The sequence below is a fragment of the Mustela lutreola genome, chromosome 10 (genome assembly GCF_030435805.1).
Source record: "Mustela lutreola isolate mMusLut2 chromosome 10, mMusLut2.pri, whole genome shotgun sequence".
NCBI lineage: Eukaryota > Metazoa > Chordata > Mammalia > Carnivora > Mustelidae > Mustela > Mustela lutreola.
Window position 1 is genome coordinate 103,556,996 of NC_081299.1, and position 14,282 is coordinate 103,571,277.

Genomic DNA, 14,282 nt, shown 5'->3' on the forward strand with positions numbered 1-14,282 from the left:
TGCCTTTGATGGCTAGTATGGTTTTTATTTTTATTTTTTTAAATTTTTCACCTTTTAATTCCAAGGGCTGTATTTGTTTCGGGTCTACAATATAGTGATTCACCTCCCCTACCCTAAGTACCTTGGGCGCTTGTTGCCAGGCCCTGATTGGCATTGGAGACTCAGGTGCACCTCCCCCACCCCTAGTCCCTTCAGCTCCTGTTGCCAGGCCCTGGTTTGTGTTGGAGATGGAACCCTCCTAGGGGTTCCAAGCAGTTACTAGCGGTCCAGAGGACACTGGTGATCGCAGACAAAGCCACAAGGCTCTTCGGAGCCAGCTGTTGGCCATCCAAATGTCTCCCCACACAGTTCTGGAGCCGCTGTGGGCTGTCCTGGAGCAGCTGTGGGCTGCTGGGTTGGTGACAGACGAACGTTTGCCACATGTGCCACGAGTCTCTGGATTTGGCTGGGAGATGCTGGTGGGCACTGCAGCGGTGATGTTCCTAGTAAGGAGTGGACTCAGCTTCCAAAGAAGAAAGGGGCCTTGGGCCCAGAAGGCAGTCTCTCGAAAAGGCATGGAGAACACCGAAGCGGACGCACAAGCCTGTGGAGCCGTGGCATCCTCTGAGCAGACGGCCCGTCCTCTCCCATTACAGATTCTTGCTCTGGCTGCCCTGAATGAAGGTGCCGCATATTTTTCCGTGGACAACGCTACGCAGTTGCTGAAGGGGGTTCGGGAAAGGCTGTGGAAGAGCCCTGAGCAGCTGACTAATGAAAGTCCCATCTGTGGAGCAGCCCAGGGAGATGGAGAACGCCCTGTGAGGAAAATACCAGAAGGCACCAAGGACAGCCCTGATCTGCAGGGAAGTGCAGACCCGCTGGTTCCGGACATTGGCAGCTGTGGACAGACAGCGCAGGAAGAGGCAGGGGAGGCAGGCAGGCCAGAACTTGGTGAGGGAGGAGTGCGGCGGCAGGCCAGGGCTGAGGGCCAGAGCCAAGGCCACACCCTCAGCCAGATCCTCCTGAAGATGATGCATCTGCTAGAGCCTCTTAGACATCATCTGGAAGGTCGGGGCTCAAGCAGGCAGGTGCGGCCTGGCTCCTCCTCCACGGACCATGGGCCCTCAGGCGGGAGCCCCGGGAGCAAAGGAAAGCCTTCCCGGGCACTGAAGAAGGCACGTCCACGGAACGAAGAGCTCACAGGGAACAAAGCAATCCACCATGCTGAGCAAGGATCTTTTCACCTTCGAAACACCCTCCTGGAGAGTGAGATTCACAAGTTGTGCCTGAAGCTCGAGGCAGAGCCTAAGCTGTGCGAGGAGCACATCAAACACGTGGAGAGGAAGATGAGGGAGGAGAAGGCACGCTGCCTGCAACTGAAGAACGACCTTGCCAAGGTGCGCAGGAGGACGGATGCTGCCCTGTGGAACTTAGGCCTCTACAGGAACATGGCCCAGGACCTGCATGGGGAATGGCAGAAGATCTCCTCCTTGCATGACCGGGAGCGCCTCCTGGTGGAGAACACATGTGAGGAGAGCCAGAAGGCTGTCCTGTGGGCACAGAGGGAGTTCCGAAGGCTCCAGGCAGAAAACCATTGCCTCAGGCAGAAGCTGGCCCACTCTGGGCCCAAGGTCCAGCCTGTCTCCGGGAGACCTCCTGCTCCTGCTCCTGCTCCTGCTCCTGCTCCTGCTCCTGCTCCTGCTCCTGCTCCTGCTGTTCCGGGCACAGCCTCCAAATACCCTCAAGGGCCCAAGGCTCCCCTGAAACCCCAGAAGCCCAAGAAAGGAGCAAGGGTGCACTGGCCAGACTCCAAGTTCTCGGGTCCCCTGCTGGTCTGATTCCCCTTCCCAGCAGCCACCAACACTCACAGCCAGAGCACAAAAGCTCCTGTGCTTACCCCTGAAGCCATACCCATTGCTCCTTTTCTATGAGACCCAGCCCATTATTTATCTGATGCTACACATTCCCTATAGCCATAGGAGTGTGAGAGAATATTTTTCAACGTGAAGCATCAAATAAAAAAGAAAGAAATAAACATCTCAAATTGCTGATCCTACTGCGCCTCAGAATTGGTTTTATTAAGGGATTCTATGCCAAGCAATGAAGGGTTTGAAGAGCATTTGGTGGGTCCCTTAATTGTCCCGATAACCCAGTGTGCCCTAAATTACTGAGGTTCAGAGAGGGGAAACAACTTGCCCCAAGATCACACAGCTAGCGAATGTCAGTGCTCCCATTGTAACCAGGGCTGTCTAATTATCAACGGCTGCACATAACTTCTCCTGGTACTACTCCTACTACTACTACTACTACTAGTAGTCCTTCTTCTTCTTCCTTTTTGAGAGATAGAGAGGGAAAAGGGACACACACATGCATGCAGGGGAGGGGCAGAGAGAGAGAGAGAGAGAGAGAGAGAGAGAGAGATTCCTAGACAGGCTTCCACTTCGAGGGCAGAACGGGACGTTGGGCAGGATTTCCCAGATCATGTGATCACGACCTGAACCGAAATCAAGAGTCAGACGCTGGACTGACAGAGCCACACAGGCACCCTTGTGTGAGGTACTTGTAGGCAAGCTGCCGTAAGGATCCCAGAAAGGCTGGATCAAATGTTCTCCTAGTTCACGTCCTAGTAGGGATGCCAAGATTCTAGCGGTGGCTAGCTGAGGTCAAGTCCCACCAAAGTATGGAGGGCAGCCTTGAAGGGTCTCCAACGATTCCCATCTTTGGTACACATCGTTTTGTGTCACCGACTCTGCCTCTTGATTAGAGTCAGGAACTGCTGACTCTCTTGTAAAGGACAGAATATGGCAAAAGTGATAGGATGTCACTTCTGGGGTTAGTTTACAAAGAACCTGGTCTCCCCTTGGGCTTGCCCGCCCGCCCGGCCTCCCTCCCTCCGTCCCTCATCTGTTCCCAGGGAAGCCGGCTGCTCCTTGTGGGCTGTATTCTGGAGAGGCCCATGTGGCAAAGAATGAATATTTCCTACTTACGGTCATGGAGGACCCTGGCCGCTCACAGCCACCAGAATGAGCTCCAAAGCAGGTTTTTCTGCCCAGGAAGCGTGGAGATGACCCAAGACCCAGATGACATCTTGACAGCAGCCTTGGGAGAGATCCTGGGCCCCAGGTACCTGGCTACTTGCACCTGGATGGCTGGCCCACAGACACCGTATCAGGTTATCGATGTTGTTTTAGGTCCTTTGGTGTGGGGAAAACATTCAGGAAAGACAGAAATGGGAAGCCAGCTGTTCGGCTTCGGACCCACCCCCCTCTCCTGGGGTCGGAAATCAAGCGGAGCTAGAAAGTACTGAGAGATTCGAGGAAACAATGTAAGACAGAGGACCTCGATTCTGTTCGCCATGTATCTCTCCGAGAGGACGTCCCCTCACTTGGTCCTCCCGTGCCAATATGTGGCAAATGTAGGAGGAGACAACTGGCCGGGTGGCACAAGTCGGCGGAGAGCACGCGACCCAGCCCCGTAGAGCCTCCTAGAAGGCAGAGAAGGAGCCCAGAAGTTCCTTGGTGCCCCTAGAGAAGGCACAGCCATTAGATGAGTTGAAAGCCTGGGGCCTGGTCTTTGGACTTGTGGGCTAGAGGGGAGATGGCCTGTGGAAGGGACGCTGCCTGGAACCCCTCTTGGACCAGATGCCTCCTGTCTGCTTTGGGAGACTGAGGATTCAGAAGAGGATGAAGTAGTGTCGAAGAGATGGTGTTCTAATGCTTGGCAGGTTTGAACATCTTGAAATCGTTGACATTCCTTTTCTCCTTGTCCCCAGGACCACCGTGAGTGGGAAGGGGCCCTCAAAGAAGCAAGATGAGACCATCTCTTACAAGCCTGTCCAGTGTCCATATCCAACCACTCCAGTGCCTTCTACCCCCTTGGCAGCCCCACTGCTTCCATCAGGACACAGATACATTCATGTACAGCTTTTTGAGCCAACGTAAGTTTTGATTTCTCTCCGACCAATGCCAAGAGTGCAATGACTGGGTCCTATGGTGGCTGCCAGTCTGGTTTTCAGAGCAACTGTGTGCAAGGAAGGGTTGAGTCCCTGTATTGGGCACCCGAAATTGATAGGACGCTGCATGTTAACTGGAATTGAATTCAAGGCTTTGACAAAGCAAAGGAACTGTTAACTGTTTTCAAGAGTTAGCTCTAACCTCTTCCATTGTCACGAGCGATGCACGAGTGATCCAGTCATTGCACATCCTGCCTTGCATCTGGTAGTGGGGTCTCTCTCTCCCTCTCCGGTGCGTTTGGGTTGAATCATTGTGATAGGTGTGCAGGGAGAGCTCAGTGGACTTTACATCTGAATTGCACCAATGGCAGCTTTTTATGTGATTTCCATCTGTATACTCTGGTGAAGTTTTGAGGTCCTTCGCCCATTTTTTTTTTTTCCTTTTGCTGACTGGATTGCTTGCTTATTTGGGGGGTGAACCTTTGAATTTCTACACTTCAGACGGGAGTCCTTCATCACGTATGTGTTTTACACATATTTTCTTCCAGTTTGTAGCTTTTCTTTTGGTTCTCCTTAACAAGGTGTTGCAGACAGTACAGACTTCCAATTCTGATTGTTGGATCATGTCCAATTAATCAACTTTTCCGTGATGGACAATGGTTTGATGTCCAGTTGGAGGATTCTTTACCTAGCTTTACATGCTGGAATTTTCCCCCCCATTTTTTCCTTCTGAGACTTATTATTTTACATGTAAGGTGTTGATTCATTTTGAGTAAATATTTAAGTTTTTTTTTTTTTTTTCTTTTTGAGAGCGTGATCTTGTGCATGAGCAGGGAGTAGGGTGGAGGAAGATGGGAAATGAGCATCCTCAAGCAGACTGCTCAGGGCGCTTGGAGGCTGACTCTGTCCCGGGAAGCGGAGAGCATGACAAGAGCCAAAATGAAGAGCTGGCTGCCTCACCGGCTGAGTCACCCAGGCGCCCTGAGTTACGTTTGGTCTAGGGTTTGAGACTTAGATTGTGGTCTTCGTCCTCCTCATCCTCCACGTCCTCCTGCCTCTCCCCCTCCCTCTTCTTCTGCTCCTTCTTCTTCTTTGCCTATGGAAGTCCACTGGCTCTAGCACCATTGATTCAAAACGCTGTCACTCCTTCATTGAACGGCTTTTTACCTTTGTCAAAACCCCATTGGACATATTGGCAGGAGGTCTCATTCTGGGTGCTTGATCCAATTTCAATAACCTATCTTTCTTCTGTTCCAGTTGTCTATCCCTTCACCAACACCACACCCTGTTGCATACTGTAGCTCTAGATGTTGAAATGGGGTAGAGGGATTCTTTCAGTTTTATTCTTTAGTTTCATCTTCGCTCCTTTTTCTAGGTTCTAAAACTGAGAGCTTATTGTTTTGAGACTCGTTTTGTTTTTAGACAGGGAAAGAGGAGAGAGAGAGAGAGAGAGAGAGAGAGAGAGATTATTAAGCAGCCTCCATGCACAGCACTGGTACAAAGCAGGTTCAGTCTCACAGCCCCGTGGCCGATCATGACCCGAGTCAAACTCAATAGTGGGACTAAGTGACTGAGCCACCCAGATGCTCCTCCTGCTTTCTTATGTATGCCCTGAGGGTTATACATTTTGCTCTCCATTGATTCAACTGTGTCCCACAAATTTTACTATGCTGTGTTTTCATTTTCCTTCAGTTCCATGCGTTGAGATTTTATCTTTTCCCTTTGATAATCCTGAATGTTCCTTTTTAAGTGTTTGGGTATTTGTTATCTTTCTGCCTTTGATGGCTAGTATGGTTTTTATTTTTATTTTTTTAAATTTTTCACCTTTTAATTCCAAGGGCTGTATTTGTTTCGGGTCTACAATATAGTGATTCACCTCCCCTACCCTAAGTACCTTGGGCGCTTGTTGCCAGGCCCTGATTGGCATTGGAGACTCAGGTGCACCTCCCCCACCCCTAGTCCCTTCAGCTCCTGTTGCCAGGCCCTGGTTTGTGTTGGAGATGGAACCCTCCTAGGGGTTCCAAGCAGTTACTAGCGGTCCAGAGGACACTGGTGATCGCAGACAAAGCCACAAGGCTCTTCGGAGCCAGCTGTTGGCCATCCAAATGTCTCCCCACACAGTTCTGGAGCCGCTGTGGGCTGTCCTGGAGCAGCTGTGGGCTGCTGGGTTGGTGACAGACGAACGTTTGCCACATGTGCCACGAGTCTCTGGATTTGGCTGGGAGATGCTGGTGGGCACTGCAGCGGTGATGTTCCTAGTAAGGAGTGGACTCAGCTTCCAAAGAAGAAAGGGGCCTTGTGCCCAGAAGGCAGTCTCTCGAAAAGGCATGGAGAACACCGAAGCGGACGCACAAGCCTGTGGAGCCGTGGCATCCTCTGAGCAGACGGCCCGTCCTCTCCCATTACAGATTCTTGCTCTGGCTGCCCTGAATGAAGGTGCCGCATATTTTTCCGTGGACAACGCTACGCAGTTGCTGAAGGGGGTTCGGGAAAGGCTGTGGAAGAGCCCTGAGCAGCTGACTAATGAAAGTCCCATCTGTGGAGCAGCCCAGGGAGATGGAGAACGCCCTGTGAGGAAAATACCAGAAGGCACCAAGGACAGCCCTGATCTGCAGGGAAGTGCAGACCCGCTGGTTCCGGACATTGGCAGCTGTGGACAGACAGCGCAGGAAGAGGCAGGGGAGGCAGGCAGGCCAGAACTTGGTGAGGGAGGAGTGCGGCGGCAGGCCAGGGCTGAGGGCCAGAGCCAAGGCCACACCCTCAGCCAGATCCTCCTGAAGATGATGCATCTGCTAGAGCCTCTTAGACATCATCTGGAAGGTCGGGGCTCAAGCAGGCAGGTGCGGCCTGGCTCCTCCTCCACGGACCATGGGCCCTCAGGCGGGAGCCCCGGGAGCAAAGGAAAGCCTTCCCGGGCACTGAAGAAGGCACGTCCACGGAACGAAGAGCTCACAGGGAACAAAGCAATCCACCATGCTGAGCAAGGATCTTTTCACCTTCGAAACACCCTCCTGGAGAGTGAGATTCACAAGTTGTGCCTGAAGCTCGAGGCAGAGCCTAAGCTGTGCGAGGAGCACATCAAACACGTGGAGAGGAAGATGAGGGAGGAGAAGGCACGCTGCCTGCAACTGAAGAACGACCTTGCCAAGGTGCGCAGGAGGACGGATGCTGCCCTGTGGAACTTAGGCCTCTACAGGAACATGGCCCAGGACCTGCATGGGGAATGGCAGAAGATCTCCTCCTTGCATGACCGGGAGCGCCTCCTGGTGGAGAACACATGTGAGGAGAGCCAGAAGGCTGTCCTGTGGGCACAGAGGGAGTTCCGAAGGCTCCAGGCAGAAAACCATTGCCTCAGGCAGAAGCTGGCCCACTCTGGGCCCAAGGTCCAGCCTGTCTCCGGGAGACCTCCTGCTCCTGCTCCTGCTCCTGCTCCTGCTCCTGCTCCTGCTCCTGCTCCTGCTCCTGCTCCTGCTGTTCCGGGCACAGCCTCCAAATACCCTCAAGGGCCCAAGGCTCCCCTGAAACCCCAGAAGCCCAAGAAAGGAGCAAGGGTGCACTGGCCAGACTCCAAGTTCTCGGGTCCCCTGCTGGTCTGATTCCCCTTCCCAGCAGCCACCAACACTCACAGCCAGAGCACAAAAGCTCCTGTGCTTACCCCTGAAGCCATACCCATTGCTCCTTTTCTATGAGACCCAGCCCATTATTTATCTGATGCTACACATTCCCTATAGCCATAGGAGTGTGAGAGAATATTTTTCAACGTGAAGCATCAAATAAAAAAGAAAGAAATAAACATCTCAAATTGCTGATCCTACTGCGCCTCAGAATTGGTTTTATTAAGGGATTCTATGCCAAGCAATGAAGGGTTTGAAGAGCATTTGGTGGGTCCCTTAATTGTCCCGATAACCCAGTGTGCCCTAAATTACTGAGGTTCAGAGAGGGGAAACAACTTGCCCCAAGATCACACAGCTAGCGAATGTCAGTGCTCCCATTGTAACCAGGGCTGTCTAATTATCAACGGCTGCACATAACTTCTCCTGGTACTACTCCTACTACTACTACTACTACTAGTAGTCCTTCTTCTTCTTCCTTTTTGAGAGATAGAGAGGGAAAAGGGACACACACATGCATGCAGGGGAGGGGCAGAGAGAGAGAGAGAGAGAGAGAGAGAGAGAGAGAGATTCCTAGACAGGCTTCCACTTCGAGGGCAGAACGGGACGTTGGGCAGGATTTCCCAGATCATGTGATCACGACCTGAACCGAAATCAAGAGTCAGACGCTGGACTGACAGAGCCACACAGGCACCCTTGTGTGAGGTACTTGTAGGCAAGCTGCCGTAAGGATCCCAGAAAGGCTGGATCAAATGTTCTCCTAGTTCACGTCCTAGTAGGGATGCCAAGATTCTAGCGGTGGCTAGCTGAGGTCAAGTCCCACCAAAGTATGGAGGGCAGCCTTGAAGGGTCTCCAACGATTCCCATCTTTGGTACACATCGTTTTGTGTCACCGACTCTGCCTCTTGATTAGAGTCAGGAACTGCTGACTCTCTTGTAAAGGACAGAATATGGCAAAAGTGATAGGATGTCACTTCTGGGGTTAGTTTACAAAGAACCTGGTCTCCCCTTGGGCTTGCCCGCCCGCCCGGCCTCCCTCCCTCCGTCCCTCATCTGTTCCCAGGGAAGCCGGCTGCTCCTTGTGGGCTGTATTCTGGAGAGGCCCATGTGGCAAAGAATGAATATTTCCTACTTACGGTCATGGAGGACCCTGGCCGCTCACAGCCACCAGAATGAGCTCCAAAGCAGGTTTTTCTGCCCAGGAAGCGTGGAGATGACCCAAGACCCAGATGACATCTTGACAGCAGCCTTGGGAGAGATCCTGGGCCCCAGGTACCTGGCTACTTGCACCTGGATGGATGGCTGGCCCACAGACACCGTATCAGGTTATCGATGTTGTTTTAGGTCCTTTGGTGTGGGGAAAACATTCAGGAAAGACAGAAATGGGAAGCCAGCTGTTCGGCTTCGGACCCACCCCCCTCTCCTGGGGTCGGAAATCAAGCGGAGCTAGAAAGTACTGAGAGATTCGAGGAAACAATGTAAGACAGAGGACCTCGATTCTGTTCGCCATGTATCTCTCCGAGAGGACGTCCCCTCACTTGGTCCTCCCGTGCCAATATGTGGCAAATGTAGGAGGAGACAACTGGCCGGGTGGCACAAGTCGGCGGAGAGCACGCGACCCAGCCCCGTAGAGCCTCCTAGAAGGCAGAGAAGGAGCCCAGAAGTTCCTTGGTGCCCCTAGAGAAGGCACAGCCATTAGATGAGTTGAAAGCCTGGGGCCTGGTCTTTGGACTTGTGGGCTAGAGGGGAGATGGCCTGTGGAAGGGACGCTGCCTGGAACCCCTCTTAGACCAGATGCCTCCTGTCTGCTTTGGGAGACTGAGGATTCAGAAGAGGATGAAGTAGTGTCGAAGAGATGGTGTTCTAATGCTTGGCAGGTTTGAACATCTTGAAATCGTTGACATTCCTTTTCTCCTTGTCCCCAGGACCACCGTGAGTGGGAAGGGGCCCTCAAAGAAGCAAGATGAGACCATCTCTTACAAGCCTGTCCAGTGTCCATATCCAACCACTCCAGTGCCTTCTACCCCCTTGGCAGCCCCACTGCTTCCATCAGGACACAGATACATTCATGTACAGCTTTTTGAGCCAACGTAAGTTTTGATTTCTCTCCGACCAATGCCAAGAGTGCAATGACTGGGTCCTATGGTGGCTGCCAGTCTGGTTTTCAGAGCAACTGTGTGCAAGGAAGGGTTGAGTCCCTGTATTGGGCACCCGAAATTGATAGGACGCTGCATGTTAACTGGAATTGAATTCAAGGCTTTGACAAAGCAAAGGAACTGTTAACTGTTTTCAAGAGTTAGCTCTAACCTCTTCCATTGTCACGAGCGATGCACGAGTGATCCAGTCATTGCACATCCTGCCTTGCATCTGGTAGTGGGGTCTCTCTCTCCCTCTCCGGTGCGTTTGGGTTGAATCATTGTGATAGGTGTGCAGGGAGAGCTCAGTGGACTTTACATCTGAATTGCACCAATGGCAGCTTTTTATGTGATTTCCATCTGTATACTCTGGTGAAGTTTTGAGGTCCTTCGCCCATTTTTTTTTTTTCCTTTTGCTGACTGGATTGCTTGCTTATTTGGGGGGTGAACCTTTGAATTTCTACACTTCAGACGGGAGTCCTTCATCACGTATGTGTTTTACACATATTTTCTTCCAGTTTGTAGCTTTTCTTTTGGTTCTCCTTAACAAGGTGTTGCAGACAGTACAGACTTCCAATTCTGATTGTTGGATCATGTCCAATTAATCAACTTTTCCGTGATGGACAATGGTTTGATGTCCAGTTGGAGGATTCTTTACCTAGCTTTACATGCTGGAATTTTCCCCCCCATTTTTTCCTTCTGAGACTTATTATTTTACATGTAAGGTGTTGATTCATTTTGAGTAAATATTTAAGTTTTTTTTTTTTTTTTCTTTTTGAGAGCGTGATCTTGTGCATGAGCAGGGAGTAGGGTGGAGGAAGAAGGGAAATGAGCATCCTCAAGCAGACTGCTCAGGGCGCTTGGAGGCTGACTCTGTCCCGGGAAGCGGAGAGCATGACAAGAGCCAAAATGAAGAGCTGGCTGCCTCACCGGCTGAGTCACCCAGGCGCCCTGAGTTACGTTTGGTCTAGGGTTTGAGACTTAGATTGTGGTCTTCGTCCTCCTCATCCTCCACGTCCTCCTGCCTCTCCCCCTCCCTCTTCTTCTGCTCCTTCTTCTTCTTTGCCTATGGAAGTCCACTGGCTCTAGCACCATTGATTCAAAACGCTGTCACTCCTTCATTGAACGGCTTTTTACCTTTGTCAAAACCCCATTGGACATATTGGCAGGAGGTCTCATTCTGGGTGCTTGATCCAATTTCAATAACCTATCTTTCTTCTGTTCCAGTTGTCTATCCCTTCACCAACACCACACCCTGTTGCATACTGTAGCTCTAGATGTTGAAATGGGGTAGAGGGATTCTTTCAGTTTTATTCTTTAGTTTCATCTTCGCTCCTTTTTCTAGGTTCTAAAACTGAGAGCTTATTGTTTTGAGACTCGTTTTGTTTTTAGACAGGGAAAGAGGAGAGAGAGAGAGAGAGAGAGAGAGAGAGAGAGAGAGATTATTAAGCAGCCTCCATGCACAGCACTGGTACAAAGCAGGTTCAGTCTCACAGCCCCGTGGCCGATCATGACCCGAGTCAAACTCAATAGTGGGACTAAGTGACTGAGCCACCCAGATGCTCCTCCTGCTTTCTTATGTATGCCCTGAGGGTTATACATTTTGCTCTCCATTGATTCAACTGTGTCCCACAAATTTTACTATGCTGTGTTTTCATTTTCCTTCAGTTCCATGCGTTGAGATTTTATCTTTTCCCTTTGATAATCCTGAATGTTCCTTTTTAAGTGTTTGGGTATTTGTTATCTTTCTGCCTTTGATGGCTAGTATGGTTTTTATTTTTATTTTTTTAAATTTTTCACCTTTTAATTCCAAGGGCTGTATTTGTTTCGGGTCTACAATATAGTGATTCACCTCCCCTACCCTAAGTACCTTGGGCGCTTGTTGCCAGGCCCTGATTGGCATTGGAGACTCAGGTGCACCTCCCCCACCCCTAGTCCCTTCAGCTCCTGTTGCCAGGCCCTGGTTTGTGTTGGAGATGGAACCCTCCTAGGGGTTCCAAGCAGTTACTAGCGGTCCAGAGGACACTGGTGATCGCAGACAAAGCCACAAGGCTCTTCGGAGCCAGCTGTTGGCCATCCAGATGTCTCCCCACACAGTTCTGGAGCCGCTGTGGGCTGTCCTGGAGCAGCTGTGGGCTGCTGGGTTGGTGACAGACGAACGTTTGCCACATGTGCCACGAGTCTCTGGATTTGGCTGGGAGATGCTGGTGGGCACTGCAGCGGTGATGTTCCTAGTAAGGAGTGGACTCAGCTTCCAAAGAAGAAAGGGGCCTTGTGCCCAGAAGGCAGTCTCTCGAAAAGGCATGGAGAACACCGAAGCGGACGCACAAGCCTGTGGAGCCGTGGCATCCTCTGAGCAGACGGCCCGTCCTCTCCCATTACAGATTCTTGCTCTGGCTGCCCTGAATGAAGGTGCCGCATATTTTTCCGTGGACAACGCTACGCAGTTGCTGAAGGGGGTTCGGGAAAGGCTGTGGAAGAGCCCTGAGCAGCTGACTAATGAAAGTCCCATCTGTGGAGCAGCCCAGGGAGATGGAGAACGCCCTGTGAGGAAAATACCAGAAGGCACCAAGGACAGCCCTGATCTGCAGGGAAGTGCAGACCCGCTGGTTCCGGACATTGGCAGCTGTGGACAGACAGCGCAGGAAGAGGCAGGGGAGGCAGGCAGGCCAGAACTTGGTGAGGGAGGAGTGCGGCGGCAGGCCAGGGCTGAGGGCCAGAGCCAAGGCCACACCCTCAGCCAGATCCTCCTGAAGATGATGCATCTGCTAGAGCCTCTTAGACATCATCTGGAAGGTCGGGGCTCAAGCAGGCAGGTGCGGCCTGGCTCCTCCTCCACGGACCATGGGCCCTCAGGCGGGAGCCCCGGGAGCAAAGGAAAGCCTTCCCGGGCACTGAAGAAGGCACGTCCACGGAACGAAGAGCTCACAGGGAACAAAGCAATCCACCATGCTGAGCAAGGATCTTTTCACCTTCGAAACACCCTCCTGGAGAGTGAGATTCACAAGTTGTGCCTGAAGCTCGAGGCAGAGCCTAAGCTGTGCGAGGAGCACATCAAACACGTGGAGAGGAAGATGAGGGAGGAGAAGGCACGCTGCCTGCAACTGAAGAACGACCTTGCCAAGGTGCGCAGGAGGACGGATGCTGCCCTGTGGAACTTAGGCCTCTACAGGAACATGGCCCAGGACCTGCATGGGGAATGGCAGAAGATCTCCTCCTTGCATGACCGGGAGCGCCTCCTGGTGGAGAACACATGTGAGGAGAGCCAGAAGGCTGTCCTGTGGGCACAGAGGGAGTTCCGAAGGCTCCAGGCAGAAAACCATTGCCTCAGGCAGAAGCTGGCCCACTCTGGGCCCAAGGTCCAGCCTGTCTCCGGGAGACCTCCTGCTCCTGCTCCTGCTCCTGCTCCTGCTCCTGCTCCTGCTCCTGCTCCTGCTCCTGCTGTTCCGGGCACAGCCTCCAAATACCCTCAAGGGCCCAAGGCTCCCCTGAAACCCCAGAAGCCCAAGAAAGGAGCAAGGGTGCACTGGCCAGACTCCAAGTTCTCGGGTCCCCTGCTGGTCTGATTCCCCTTCCCAGCAGCCACCAACACTCACAGCCAGAGCACAAAAGCTCCTGTGCTTACCCCTGAAGCCATACCCATTGCTCCTTTTCTATGAGACCCAGCCCATTATTTATCTGATGCTACACATTCCCTATAGCCATAGGAGTGTGAGAGAATATTTTTCAACGTGAAGCATCAAATAAAAAAGAAAGAAATAAACATCTCAAATTGCTGATCCTACTGCGCCTCAGAATTGGTTTTATTAAGGGATTCTATGCCAAGCAATGAAGGGTTTGAAGAGCATTTGGTGGGTCCCTTAATTGTCCCGATAACCCAGTGTGCCCTAAATTACTGAGGTTCAGAGAGGGGAAACAACTTGCCCCAAGATCACACAGCTAGCGAATGTCAGTGCTCCCATTGTAACCAGGGCTGTCTAATTATCAACGGCTGCACATAACTTCTCCTGGTACTACTCCTACTACTACTACTACTACTAGTAGTCCTTCTTCTTCTTCCTTTTTGAGAGATAGAGAGGGAAAAGGGACACACACATGCATGCAGGGGAGGGGCAGAGAGAGAGAGAGAGAGAGAGAGAGAGAGATTCCTAGACAGGCTTCCACTTCGAGGGCAGAACGGGACGTTGGGCAGGATTTCCCAGATCATGTGATCACGACCTGAACCGAAATCAAGAGTCAGACGCTGGACTGACAGAGCCACACAGGCACCCTTGTGTGAGGTACTTGTAGGCAAGCTGCCGTAAGGATCCCAGAAAGGCTGGATCAAATGTTCTCCTAGTTCACGTCCTAGTAGGGATGCCAAGATTCTAGCGGTGGCTAGCTGAGGTCAAGTCCCACCAAAGTATGGAGGGCAGCCTTGAAGGGTCTCCAACGATTCCCATCTTTGGTACACATCGTTTTGTGTCACCGACTCTGCCTCTTGATTAGAGTCAGGAACTGCTGACTCTCTTGTAAAGGACAGAATATGGCAAAAGTGATAGGATGTCACTTCTGGGGTTAGTTTACAAAGAACCTGGTCTCCCCTTGGGCTTGCCCGCCCGCCCG